At 41.1% G+C, this 13673-nt stretch overlaps 2 long non-coding RNA genes across 2 annotated transcripts; one reads left to right on the top strand and one right to left on the bottom strand.

Moving 5' to 3' along the window:
* The first annotated feature begins 207 nt into the window (after positions 1-207).
* On the top strand, positions 208-10574 carry LOC134294062 (uncharacterized). The gene is made up of 3 exons (XR_010001045.1): positions 208-389; positions 2889-3102; positions 10428-10574. It is a non-coding gene; the product is annotated as an uncharacterized LOC134294062 (long non-coding RNA).
* LOC134294061 (uncharacterized) lies at positions 5843-12030 on the bottom strand. Its single transcript, XR_010001044.1, has 3 exons — positions 11251-12030; positions 10573-10658; positions 5843-8889 (listed from the first exon to the last, which is right to left on the bottom strand). It is a non-coding gene; the product is annotated as an uncharacterized LOC134294061 (long non-coding RNA).
* Positions 12031-13673: the final 1643 nt, after the last annotated feature.

Below are 13673 nucleotides of genomic sequence, written 5' to 3'. Positions count from 1 at the left end.
TGCTTCCAAATAAAGGCAGAACATTTCTTTTTTCTTCTTCTAAAAATGGATGATGAATGGCTGCTTTTATGCATTAATTAATTTTACTTCCATAAGCCTCTTTAAGTCCTTCCATTTTGGAAAGCTGGGCCATAAATCCTCTAATGAATAAACAAACAAAAGTTGTCACAAAGCTGTCCTCGGACACGTATTGATTTAATGGCATTCAGCAAGATTTATAGTCAGAAGTGTCCTTTAAAAATTCTAGAGATGCCAGGTGACACACTTAGATAATTTTGGACTCTCGCCCCACTATATGGCTTTGTCTATGATTCACTTCTGTTTCTTCCTTCTGCAGCTTTATGGGGTTCTGGAGAAGGCGAGGCCATCCTTGAGCTCCCCATAAAAAGGTAATGGAGGAAATGGAAAGGTAATGGAAATTTTAGAATAAAGTCTACTTCTTGCCCATTGTTTGACTGCAGGACACATTGAAAGGGATAAAGGGGTTGTGTGACATCTGTGTGCCTTCATGGTGAAGGTTGATTTCCAGATCAGCATCTTTGGTCATACTTAGGTTCTGAGATGGAAATAATAATAATAATAATAATAATAATAATAATAATAATAATAATAATAACTTTATTTTTATACCCCGCCCCATCTCCCCGAAGGGACTCGGGGCGGCTTACATGGGGCCTAGCCTGATAAGACAATCAATATCAATAGCACGACTATAAAACAATTATACCAGTAAAACATCTTCACCAAGTTCCTCATAAAGGGTCAAGGTTCAAGGGGGATTGTGGGTAGGTCTTCCAGGAAATGATGTGGCACCTTAAAAAGCCAATAGGATTTTGGCCTACATAAATAGGAGTCTAGTGCCTAGATCCAGGGAAGTCATGCTACCCCACTATTCTGCCTTGGTCAGACCACACTGGGAATCACACTGTGTCCAATTCTGGGCACTGCAATTGAAGGGAGATGTTGACAAGCTGGAATGTGTCCAGAGGAGGGCAATGAAAAGGATAAAGCGTCTGGAGAACAAGCCTTATGAGGAGCGGCTTAAAGAGCTGGGCATGTTTAGCCTGCAGAGGAGAAGGCTGAGAGGAGACAGGGATCAAGATGTGAGGGGAAGTCATAGGGAGGAAGGAGCGAGCTTGTTTTCTGCTGCCCTGGAGACTAGCATGTGGAACAATGGCTTCAAACTACAGGAAAAGCGATTCCACCTAAAGAACTTCCTAACTTCCTGAGAGAGATCTATTCAGCAGGGGAACTCTCTCTCTCTGCCTCAGAGTTTGGTGGAGGCACCTTCTTTGGAGGCTTTTAAACAGAGGATGGATGGAGGTGCTTTGAATTTTCCTGCTTCTTGGCATAAAGGGGTTGGATTGGATGGCCCATGATGTCTCTTCCAACTCTATGATTCTATGAAGTATGTTGCATTGGAGAAGTCAGCTCTGTCATCACAAAAATAATTCAGGGCATGCAATTGAATGGAGGCCAGATACCAATTATCCATTGGAACTCCCTTGCTGTCTACAACTGTCGCCAACAGAGTGAGTCCAAATGCTTTCATTTTCCTGCACAAAATGGTGACAGAAATGATGCCATTTTGAGAGTGACCAAAGGGGAGAACAAAATTACTTTTGGGTGGAGTGTGTGTGTAATATACAGTTCTGTGCTGCTTATGAAGGTGGAATGCCAAAATATTTGTGTGCATTTCTGCATGTGGGATGTTTTTTGTGTGTTTTGGGGGAAGGGATTTTTTTGTTTTGTTTTTACAAAGTCGGGTTAAAATATCAAGCCACACAAAGAATAGCCTGGAGGTGTATCACAGAACTATGCAGAGCACAACTAAGTATAGAGTCCAGTGTGATGAATACAAGCGGCAATCAGTGTGGGTGTTGCTCCATTCACACTAGGGGCCAACTGTGATGGCTTAGCAGGATCAGTTGATTCAGTAAACTCACAAAGGGGAACAATTGCTTTCCCCAAAAGGCTCGTAATCCCTGGTATTTCACACAGCAAATTCCAGGAAATTGGTGTGTATGTTAAAAGAAGCAAGAATAATTTCTGATAGTTGGTCACAATATCTCTTGGTCTCTTGGTCTCTTGGTAATACCATTTGTGAATGTTGCTGTTGGGTGGTAAGCTTAAGCGGCTGAGGGGGGAAAGGAAGGGGCCTGAGGCTGTTAGGAATGGTGGGAGTTGGAGTCCAAAACACCTGGAAGGCCCAAGTTTGCCCATGGCTGAGTTAAACTAATGAAAGTAGAGGAAGCTGATGGTTTCCATATCAGAGAAATAGGCAACATGCTCTGTGATTTCAAGGAGCTATCCAAGGTACTGAACTCACACAAATGCTGCAACTAGGATAACACTATGTAACACATTTTTTTTTGTTTCTGAGTTATATATGTCATTTGTTAATTGGGTCTATCATAAAAATATGGGAAAGGTTAGTTAAACTACAAAACTGCTTTTGTTGGACATCCTGCAGCACATTTTGCTATAGTTTTTCCATAAATATCTCACAGAACCTCAGCCAATTCAACATACTTCGTGGCAGTCACAAAATCAACGTTTCCGGAGTATAACAACGTCTTTCAAAGTAAGTGCCGCACAATTAAACAGAAAAAAACACGTTCAAACCACAAACAGACCCCCCAAATTTATTTACATAGCATAACAAAATAAAGAATAATAGAGTTGGAAGAGACCACCTGGGCCATCTAGTCTATTCTAAACCTTGGCCAAATGGCCATTGTAAGTCTGAGAGTACAAACTCAGGGAAAAGGCAGATGTCAAATTACTAGTTTGTATAACTAGGGATTCATAACAATTGGTTACTCTTTATCTCAAAGAAGCTGACTGCAACTTAGACATTTATGCATATATTTTCATTCCTTTACTAGGTCCCTGTGGCATAGACACCGAGAACTGGGAAGCCTTGGCCCTTGAGAGCTCTAACTGGAGGTCAGCTGTGACCAGCAGTGCTGCAGAATTTGAAGTGGCAAGAATGGAGGGCTTAAAGGAGAAACGTGCCAATAGGAAGGCGTGTCAAGCCAGCCCTGACCTGGACCACCTTCCACCTGGAAACCGATGTCCTAACTTCGGAAGAGCATGTGGGTAAGAATAAGTCTCCACAGCCACCTACGCATCCACCACCAAGACACTACACTTGGAGGGCCATCATCCTTGGAGATAAGCACCACTCCCATAATTGGACATGACTAGAGATAACCTTTGTACACTGTACAAAGAATCCAGTGCAGACATGGCATTGAAAGGGATGCCCAGCTGCATTCATTCTACAATGTGGATGTAACTTAAAATTGGATTTGAGAGAGATTCTAATCTCATTGGTACCAGGCCTATTTCCACAATGAATTGACCTGGGAAAAGGTGGTGTCACCATTTCTGAGAAATGAAAAGGATTTCTCTTCCTGACAAGAATCCACTTGTGTTGACCCTAAAATCTCCTGCAATGAGAGGCTCGGAGTGACAACTCCAATTTAAGGCCCAAGACACCAGTCTCAATGAACTATCATTTCGTATGGATGAATTTGGCGGATGGGCTCTCCAATGTAGCAGCTAATGGATGTTACTACTTCCAGAGTCATAACCACACAGTTGTAGCTTTTCTTCTTAAGTTAAAAAAGGAAGCCATCGCATTTACCAGTTATTAAAACCCACAAAGAAGTGTGTGTAGGGGTGTAATCATTCCTTTGCTGTATCTGGTCCCCTGCTTCTCACAGATCAAAAAGGACCCGCAAAGAAAATCGAGGTTGTTGTTGTCAAATACGGGCGGTGGGTCCTTTCTTCCTGACAGAGCTCCTCTTTTCCATATCTTTACATGCCACGCATAATGCTTGTTCTTTCTGTTTAACCAGCACAACATTTTTATACTCCGTCTATTAACTTTGCATGTGGTCGTAAATCTCCACCTACGACTATCCATTAGGGAGTGGGATCAAAGAGAGCTATTTAATGCGCTGCATTGTGCATTCTCATGCTAATCTCAGCCGCAGTGAGATTTATGCAACTCCATTGGGTTTATGGAAGCAAACATCAAAGCTTCAGTTAAACACACACATGCACACAAATATACACACCCCAAATGTAAAGAAGTAAAGAAGCCCATTGGATCTCCCCTGTGGGAGCACTTTGCCTGTGATCCCTGGTAGATGCCCTGCCTCTTCCAAAGGTGGGATGTTTTTTCATCTTCCTTACAAGGCGGGTTATTTTTGCTGTACATTTCCTTTTGATTTAAACTCACATGAGTACAGAAAAGGGAAAGAACTGCCAGAAAATGTCATCTATAATGTTTCAAACCAAATAGATATCTAGGGATGGTTCTACATTGTAAAACTAATGCAGTTGGGTGGCGCAATGCTCTGGAATCCTGGGGGTGTAGTTTTGCAAGGTCTTTGGCCTTTTCATCTCGTGTCTCATCAAACTACAGCTGTTGGATGTAGCCTCTAACCCTTAACAATTGCCAAACCGAAGTTAAAGGGTGTTTTTGGTGATCAATCTTAGGTTGTATTTGACACCACTTTAGCTGCCAATGCTATGGAATCATGGAAGTTGTACCTTTACAGGAACTTGAGCCTTCTCTGTCAAAGACTGTAAACTACAGATCTCAGGATTCCATAGCACTGAGTTAGAGCAGTTCAGGAGGTGCCATGCTGCACTAATTCTACAATATATATGCTCCTGTAAATCATGGAAAAGGTTTGCAGAATGTACTGTTTTGCTGGTTTGGCTATATGGAGAAGCAACTTTATAATTTCTGTTGTGTAATACATCATTTTTGTAACTGTTCCATACAAGTAGTCTCATATATATGTGTGTGTGTGTGTTTTTGTGTGTGTGTATATATATATATGTGTATCTATCTATCTGTGTGTGTGTATGTATGTATCTATGTATATATGTGCGTGTGTGTGTGTGTGTGTGTGTGTATGGCAGCTAGGAGCCCTGGTGATGCAATAGGTTAAACCACTGAACTGCTGAATTTTCTGACAGAAAGCTTGGTGGTTCGAATCCTGGGAAAAGGGTGAGCTCCTGCTATTAGCCCCAGTCCTGCCAACATAGCAGTTCAAAAACATGCAAGTGTGGGTAGATCAATAGGTACTGCTCCGGCGGGAAGGTAACGGCGCTCCATGCAGTCATTCCCATGGCCACACATGACCTTGGAAGTGTCTGTGGACAAGGCCGGCTTCAGCTTAGAAATGGAGATGAGCACCAACCCCCAGAGTCGGACACAATTAGACTTAATGTCAACAGAAAACATTTACCTTTACTATATGGAAGCTCCTTGAATGTGTCAGTCAATTCATAAACAAGGTCTTCCCCTTTTCCTCTTGCCTTCCATTTTATGGAGCATTATAATATTTTCCATTCCACCCCCTTTTTTTTGGTTATGTGCTTTCTCTCTCTGTCTCCTAAATAGCAATGCAACCTCTGTTTTTGTCATCTTGGCTGAAGGGTTAATCCTCTCTCTCTCTCTCTCTCTCTCTCTCTCTCTCTCTGATGACACCATGATAGCATTTGTGTGTGTGTGTGTGTGCGCGCGTGCCAGGAGCGACTTGAGAAACTGCAAGTCAGTTCTGGTATGAGAGAATAGGCTATCTCCAAGACATTGTCCAGGGGGTGCCTAGATGTTTTTGATGCTTTACCATTTTTGTGGGAGGCTTCTCTTATGTCCCTGCATGGGGAGCTAGAGTTGACAGAGGGAGCTCATCCGTGCTCTTCCTGAATTCCAACTGGCAACCTTCAAGTCAGCACAAGGGTTTAACGCATTGCACCACCAGGGACTTCATACCATGACAGCATGATAAGATACACATTCACAAGACTGAAGCACTTATCGGAGATAAAAAGTACCATATATACTCGAGTATAAGCCGACCCAAATACAAGCCGAGGTACCTAATTTTACCACAAAAAAACAGGGAAAACATTGTCTCCAGTATAAGCCGAGGGTGTTAAATTTCAGAAATAAAAATAGATACCAATATAATTACATTGAATAGGTTAAATGTTTTTGAATATTTACATAAAGCTCAAATTTAAGATAAGACTGTCCAACTCTGATCAAATCATTATTCTCATCTTCTTCAAGGTAAATGTGCTTATGTATCTTTTTAATAATAATAGAGTAAAATAATACATGTAATAATAATAATAATAAATACAGGAAAATAATATATGTAATAATAAACAGAGTAAAATAATAAATGCAATAATAATAATAATAATAATAATAATATCAGTGAAATAATAAATGTATAAATACAGTAGAGTCTCACTTATCCAACGTTCTGGATTATCCAACGCATTTTTGTAGTCAATGTTTTCAATAAATTGTGATATTTTGGTGCTAAATTCGTAAACACAGAATTACTACATAGCATTATTTCGTATTGAACTACTTTTTCTGTCAAATGTGTTGTATAACATGATGTTTTGGTGCTTAATTTGTACAATCTTAACCTAATTTGATGTTTAATAGGCTTTGCCTTGATCCCTCCTTATTATCCAACATAATCACATCCAACATTCTGCTGGTCCGTTTATGTTGGATAAGTGAGACGTTACTGTAATAATAATAATAGAGTAAAATAAATGTAATAGTAGCAACAATTATAGAGGAAAATAATAAATGTACCATATATTCTCGAGTATAAGCTGACCCAAATATAAGCCAACCAGGACCCTCACCCGAGTATAAGCCGAGTGGGGCTTTTTCAGGCTTAAAAAAAGGGCTGAAAAACTAGGCTTATACTCGAGTATATACAGTACTTATTTTTAACTGACCAAAGATTACGTCAATATGATTTTAGCTCCTGTAGCATTTAAAAGGCTAAAATCAGCATTGCTAAGTTTTTTTTAATGATGTGTTATTATTTCTCCCTCCTTAAATTAAATCTCCCATTGAAAGTGAGGCAGTTTGGAGAATCGTGGAAGAAGGAGCCCAGTATGCACTGGAGTGGATATTTGGAAAAAGTAGGCACTCCAAGAAGTTTATCCTTGTGCATCCATCTGTGGCTGGAACGCTAGATTGGGAGGAAAGACAAGAGGGGAAGTGTTAATGTGGAAGTGAAATTTCTTGCTCCGCAGAAAGCCGAGCGCACAATCATTCGTCCGTGTGACCAAAGAAAGTTCTGGGGACTTTAGCGTATCAACCCACAGCAGGCCAGTTGCTGGAGAGCATGCTCAATTATTCAGAAGCAGTATGTTCCTGACACCCTTGCAGAGAATTGCTAATGAAGTGTGCCACTGAGAGAAATATACCCTGGCGACCTCCAGGATTAAGGTGGATGAGGAGGGAGAAGGAAGGCAGGTCATTAAACTGAAATGCTGGCCGCTGAGCGAAAGGAAATCAAATCCAATCTGAGGCCTGGAACGCTTCTTTCATCCGGCATTGCCCCAGGAGGAGGGATGCGGCCGCAAACATTGGTTTAATGAACAATTGCTGGGGCTTAATTGGAACCAAAAGAATATGTAGATCTTTAGAGGAGGCCTCTTTCCTTTTTCTCTTCCTTCCAGTGTATCAAGAGATGGGAGGACAATATCAAGGCGGGAAAGGTCAGGTAGTTAGGAGTCAGAGGAAGCATTGCATGGTCCATCTTTTCTTAAGGAGTGAGAGATTTCAAAGCTTACTAGTAAATACTGTGTTTTTCGATTGCTAGCAATTGCAAAACTTTCCTTTGGAAGATGGAATGATGGAAATGGATGGCTCTGAATTCTCTTGGTTGTCTTCACTAGAGCTGTCCCATTGGCATATGAACTCATAGGTCAATGGAGCTGCGGTAGCGTAATGGGTTAAACCAGGCATGGGCAAACTTCGGCCCTCAGGTGATTTGGACCAACTCCCACAATTCCTAACAGCTGGTAAGCTAGCTGGAATTTCTGGGAGTTGAAGTCCAAAACACCTGGAGAGCCAAAGTTTGCCCAGGCCTGGTTGACCTGAAGGTTGGGTTTCTGACCTGAAGGTTTCTGGTTCGAATCTGTGAGATGGGGCAAGCTCCCGTTTGTCAGCTCTAGCTTGTGAGGATATGAGAAAAGCCCCCCAGCTAACACATCTGGGCATCCCTTGGGCAACGTCTCTGTAGATGGCCAATTCTCTCACACCAGAAGGGACTAGCAGTATGTTCTTGAGTCGCTTCTGACATAATAAAAAACATAGGTCAATCTCATTGGTTCAATTGGTATATTTTAGCAAGGGAAGACAATACAGTTTAGGCTCCAATGTCTTTCCAACCTGTGGTTTATTTAGAGACACACAAGTAGACCCTCAACAAGTGAGGAAGGGAACAAAACTCAGTTCGATGTGTCATTTCAGTCTAGTTGTTTCTCTAGCCTAGTTTGATGAACAGTGATTCCTGAAGGAAAGGTCATTCACATTATTAGCTGCCCAGCTTAAAGATCTAAATCCAGGACATGCCAAGAATTCAATCTGTGATTTCCTGTTGCTAAAGCACACACATCTGCCACTGAGCATGGGCCTCTGCCCAAGGCAAATCCATACCCATAAGCAAAGCACAGCTTGAGAAGATCCTAGTAAAATCATAAGTCAGCAGACAATTTGGAGGTTCATGGATACAGACATGCAGCATGACCCACCCTATTGATTCCTTGTTTTGAACCCAGCATGCAGAGATTAATATCCCACCTACACTGTCTTATAATGCAGTTTAAAACTGCTTTATATGGTCAGCGTGGACATATAATGTCTATAATTGTACTCACCATACAATGTAGCTTCAAACTGCATTATATGGCAGTGCAGATGGGGCGTTTGGATATTCATCTTAGCTTGCTCAAAGTTACAACTCTCTTGCTGCTTCTTTCTTCCCATTCAAGCTTCCCATTTGCTCTCAGCTTCTCATGGAAACCTGACTCCTATACCTAGAAAGCAATTTTCAGCATCATCCCCAGATATGTTAATGGATGAAGGATCAGCAAAACTCAATGAACCATAATCCCCCAATTGGCTTAAGAAAAGGATGCTGAACCAATAGTCAGAACCATTATTCTTATGTCCAGTAGCAGCAAATGCCAAGAAAGGCAGTGTATAATAAGGGAAGCATTTGCAAGTGAGTCAGGCTAGTCCAAGGATGTGACTACACTGTTCAACTTCACTTTAAATGCTTTTAATGCAGTTCACATTAACTGCCTACAATCCTGGGAATTGTAGTTTTACAAGGTCTTTTACATGCTCTGCTGGGTACCCAGAAAACCAGGATTGCATAGCATGCAACATTCACAAGTAAATGTTATTTTAAGCACAAACAACATTATTTTTTGTGCAAGAAACTTATTTTCCTGCTGAAATATTTTTAGAGAAAATTCTGTTTTCTGCACACTCAAAACCACACATTTTTGGACATGATAAGTCCTGAACTGCAAAAATTCCCATCCGCCTAGGATTTTTCTCACCAGTTTCCCAATATCCGAGAAACCCATTAAATTTTGTCTCCAAAATATTATTTATTCTCTTGTCCAACATATGCATGTATGTACAAATCGCTGCCTCTTCCACTGTTATTTTTGTAGAACGCCCCATGGATGCAAAGCCATAGTTTTCAATAACTTTGCTGGATGTTCAACACAGATGAAGAATCATGCTGGAAAAGCAGAAATGTGTTCCCTTGAATAGCTATTTATGCTAATGGAAAGAAAGGTTTATGAATTAACTCCCTGCAATGGTAAACAAGATTAGAGTTAAGTGCTTTCTGGAGGCTGAGCAAGAAATAGTCAAAGGCTAATTGCATAGGAGAGGAAGAAGAAAGCCCATAAATTAAAAAGCTTGGCTCGGGACACACACACATAGATACACATACAGGCCAGTGAATTCAGTAGAGACAGTAGAAATGAATCAAAGAGTGGAGATGGTAGCAGGGAATTTTGGTGATGTAAGAACAGAGCCTTCCAAGGATGAAATAGACTTTTGTACAACATAAATGATAAATCTGAACATAGAAAGGTGAGATAAACACTCCTTTTTGATAAGGGGAGGAGGAAATGATGAAAAACAGAAAGCAGGGTGTTTGATTATTCCTCATCTTTATAATATTTGGTTTAAATTGCTGGATTGCCAAATTACATCTTATGCTGTGCATTTTGGTTAAAGCTCGATCAGCTGGCCAAATTTTGGGAGACCCCCGGATCTGTTTTTTCATGCTTTCCGAAAACAAGCGGTTAGCTGAGTAGTTGTTTTCAGTCCACAGTTGAAAAATGTGGATAGATCTGGCCCATTGGTAGCAATTGGGGGGGGGGGGGGGACTTCCTGGACTCTCCTTCCCATCATTTTTAGCACTATCAGGATAAAATGGCTACATTTGGAGGACACAACCACCAAGCAACAGAGCAATGGAGGCACTTGCCACATTAAACAGACACAACTTGCATAAGACACTCACAAAATTCTTCTTTCTGATTGGCAGGGCTCACCGGGAAACCTTGTATGAGCATGCGACAGCCTCTTCATGTGCTGCATGATGCTGAATAGGAGAGGAGGAGCTGTGACCAGCTGCCACATGACCCATTTTGGCCAAAACAACCCAAAAAACAAGGCGGCTGAGCCCTTACCTGAATGAGCAAGATTGGCTGAAGAGAACTGACCAAACCGAATCTGTGCACAATCCTACAACCTCTCTTCTTCCATACATTCTGAACTGGAATGAAGGTGAGATTCTCATCAATGTTGCCCAATCATTTCAGCCATAGAACAATAGAAATTTAGAGCTATAAGGGGTCACAAAAGATGTCAACCTCTTATCTTTAGTAATACACAACTACAGCACTCCCAAAAATCTCCATCACAACCTGGGATAATCTAGTTACAGTTGAACACTTCTTACAATAATGTAAGTAATCCTAATGTAATGTTATTAATCCTAATGTTGAGGCGGAATTTCTTCTCTTCTCTTTTGAATCCATTGGTTACAGTATCTGAAGCAGTAGAAAGCAAGCTCTCTCAATCTATATTTAAAGTCCGTTATTATGTCATTTCTCGATCTTCTCTTCTCCAAGCTAAACATACCCAACTTTCTAAGCCCTGGTCTTCAGTCTTCCAGGTGCACACTTTTAAAAAATGTACTCAGGTCCAATTTTTCTTATCTGCCCTCCCCAAAATATCATGAAAGATGGTGTGAAAAGACTAAGCCTTCATCTCTAAATAAATTACTGTTCATTGTTTCCCCTCCCCATCTTGGTTTATCCCAGCAGCCTCTTTGGAAAGACCTTCAAAGAAGGAGCTCTCACCACCTTTCTATGCAATTGGATCCATCGCTGTACCATTCTTACAATTAGAAAGTCCAATCAAAATCTACCCTCCTGAAACTTCAGGCCATTAGACCTGATCCCATCCTTTGAGGCAGCAGAGAATAAACCTGCCCCTCTTTCCAGGGCTGTCTGATATATTTAAAGAGTACAGTTATGTTAACCCTTCAGTCTTCTCTTCACTATTTCCATTCATTTTCCCCATCAGGAATATCTTCATTATTACAGACGTGAATGTGCATGGATTAAAGGGGGAAAGAAGGAAGCAGAGAAATGGTGCTTCCAGTATCAGAAATGCCACCACCTGAATCATCAGGTGCTGCTTATTGCGTTTGCAGAAGATTTAACCACGACTGCACCCAGCTGAGAGTTAATAATAAACACGTTCCCATTGGGAGCTGCGTAATAGCAGGCGCATTATGAGTCGTGTTAAATTAGTCGCTGCTTTTGTTTACATGATTTTTAATGCGTTTTTCTCCCACCACCCTCTTTGCTCGGTAATCCTCTGTGGTGGTAATGAAGTGATGCATCGGCTTATGAATTTAAATTGATTCCCCCAAGAAGACTTCGGCATAAAAGTCATGCCACGCTTTCAACACATTGGGGTCTCCTCCAATCCTCCGCTGCTTCCTTTTGCTATACTTGGAAAACATCTACATAGTTTTGTTTTATTTATAGGCAATGGAAGTGTAGCAAACATTCCCCTTCAGCCCCTGAAAAGGCATGCATTGAGAAGATCTCATGTGCTGACAGATTATATAATAATAATAATAATAATAATAATAATAATAATAATAATAATAATAATAGACAGTGACAAAATTACGATCTGCCAAGTGCAAAAGGCCACCCTACTGGGATCTGCGCGCATCATCCGAAAATACATCACACAGTCCTAGACACTTGGGAAGTGTTCGACTTGTGATTTTGTGAAAGAAATCCAGCATATCTACCTTGTTTGCTGTGTCATAATAAAATAATAATAATAACAACAACAACAACAATAACAAAACAACAACACTGAGTGCCGTGCCAAAAGATCTCAGCCGGCATTTGGAAACAATAGACAGTGACAAAATTACGATCTGCCAACTGCAAAAGGCCACCCTACTGGGATCTTCACGCATCATCCGAAATTACATCACACAGTCCTAGACACTTGGGAAGTGTTCGACTTGTGATTTTGTGAAACAAAATCCAGCATATCTATCTTGTTTGCTGTGTCATACAATAAAATAACATTTTATTTATATTCCGCCCTATCTCCCCAAGGAGACTCAGGGCAGATACATGGCAAACATTCAATGCTGTTTGGAGACAGGACAGGACAGAACAAGACAGACAGAAGGAGTTATGTAGTCTTGAAGTCCAGTTTTTTGGTGCCTTGGAGGTTGAGGTTGCACAGATTCAGTCACAGGGGGTACTGCTGCTCCATTCTCTATGACGAAGAGCCATCAGGACTTCCTCCTTCCACCTTCCTCTTGGTCACCACATTTTTGGTCTTGTTCTTTATGGTGTCGTAAAATACCTCCCCTGCAATTTGCGGTACCTAATTTCTCTACTTACATTTTATAAGCTGTCTTCAAACTGTTTAGGTAAACAGTGAGCTGGGCTTGACGGTTGAGTGCTCACCCCGACCAGCTTTGAACTGGCCATATTTCGGTTGGTAGGTCTTATTACTGCTGGTGAGCCCAGCCCTCAATATGGGACCAGAGTCGTTGCTTTAAGAAATAGGCTGAAGACATTAAACCACAACTCCCATAATTTCATAAAAGAGAATGACTTCATCTACACTATAGAATGAATACAGTTTGGCAACACTTTAACTGCCATGGTTCAATGCTATGGAATAATGGGAGTTGTAGTTTTACAAGATCTTTGGCCTTCTATGGCAAATAGTGCTGGTACCTCTCCAAACTACAAGTCCCAAGTTTCCACATCATGATGCTATGACAGTTAAAGTCAGTTAAATTGCATTAGATCTAGTGTAGATTTATCCTATGGCAACTTAAGCCATCAGCGAAACAAGTTATGGAGAATTATGGAGAAGAACAAGCTGAAGTCTGGATTGTTTTTATACTTACTTTCTTGGGAGAGATTCCCTTCACAGACATTACCTGGGGAAGGTGTCTCTTCACAGCTGCATTCATAAATCTGGAGTTTTGACAGAGCACAAGGGGATGTGTGGTAGGTCTGAAAGGTCTCGCTGTTGAAGTGTATTATTGCAGCCTTGCAACTAATTGGCAACGGGGGTGACATATTATTGCAAAGAGAATGACAGACCCACAGCAGATACCTTTAAAGGGTAAAGCACAAGGCTAATTGCCCCCAACAGGAGACTTATGTTCCTTGGATTAAATGAAAAGCCGGAACAGTTTGGAGTAGATACAATGTTTGATGTCAGGGTT

The sequence above is a fragment of the Anolis carolinensis genome, unplaced genomic scaffold (genome assembly GCF_035594765.1).
Source record: "Anolis carolinensis isolate JA03-04 unplaced genomic scaffold, rAnoCar3.1.pri scaffold_12, whole genome shotgun sequence".
Classification (NCBI taxonomy): Eukaryota; Metazoa; Chordata; class Lepidosauria; order Squamata; family Dactyloidae; genus Anolis; species Anolis carolinensis.
This window is presented reverse-complemented; position numbering and strand designations above follow the sequence as displayed.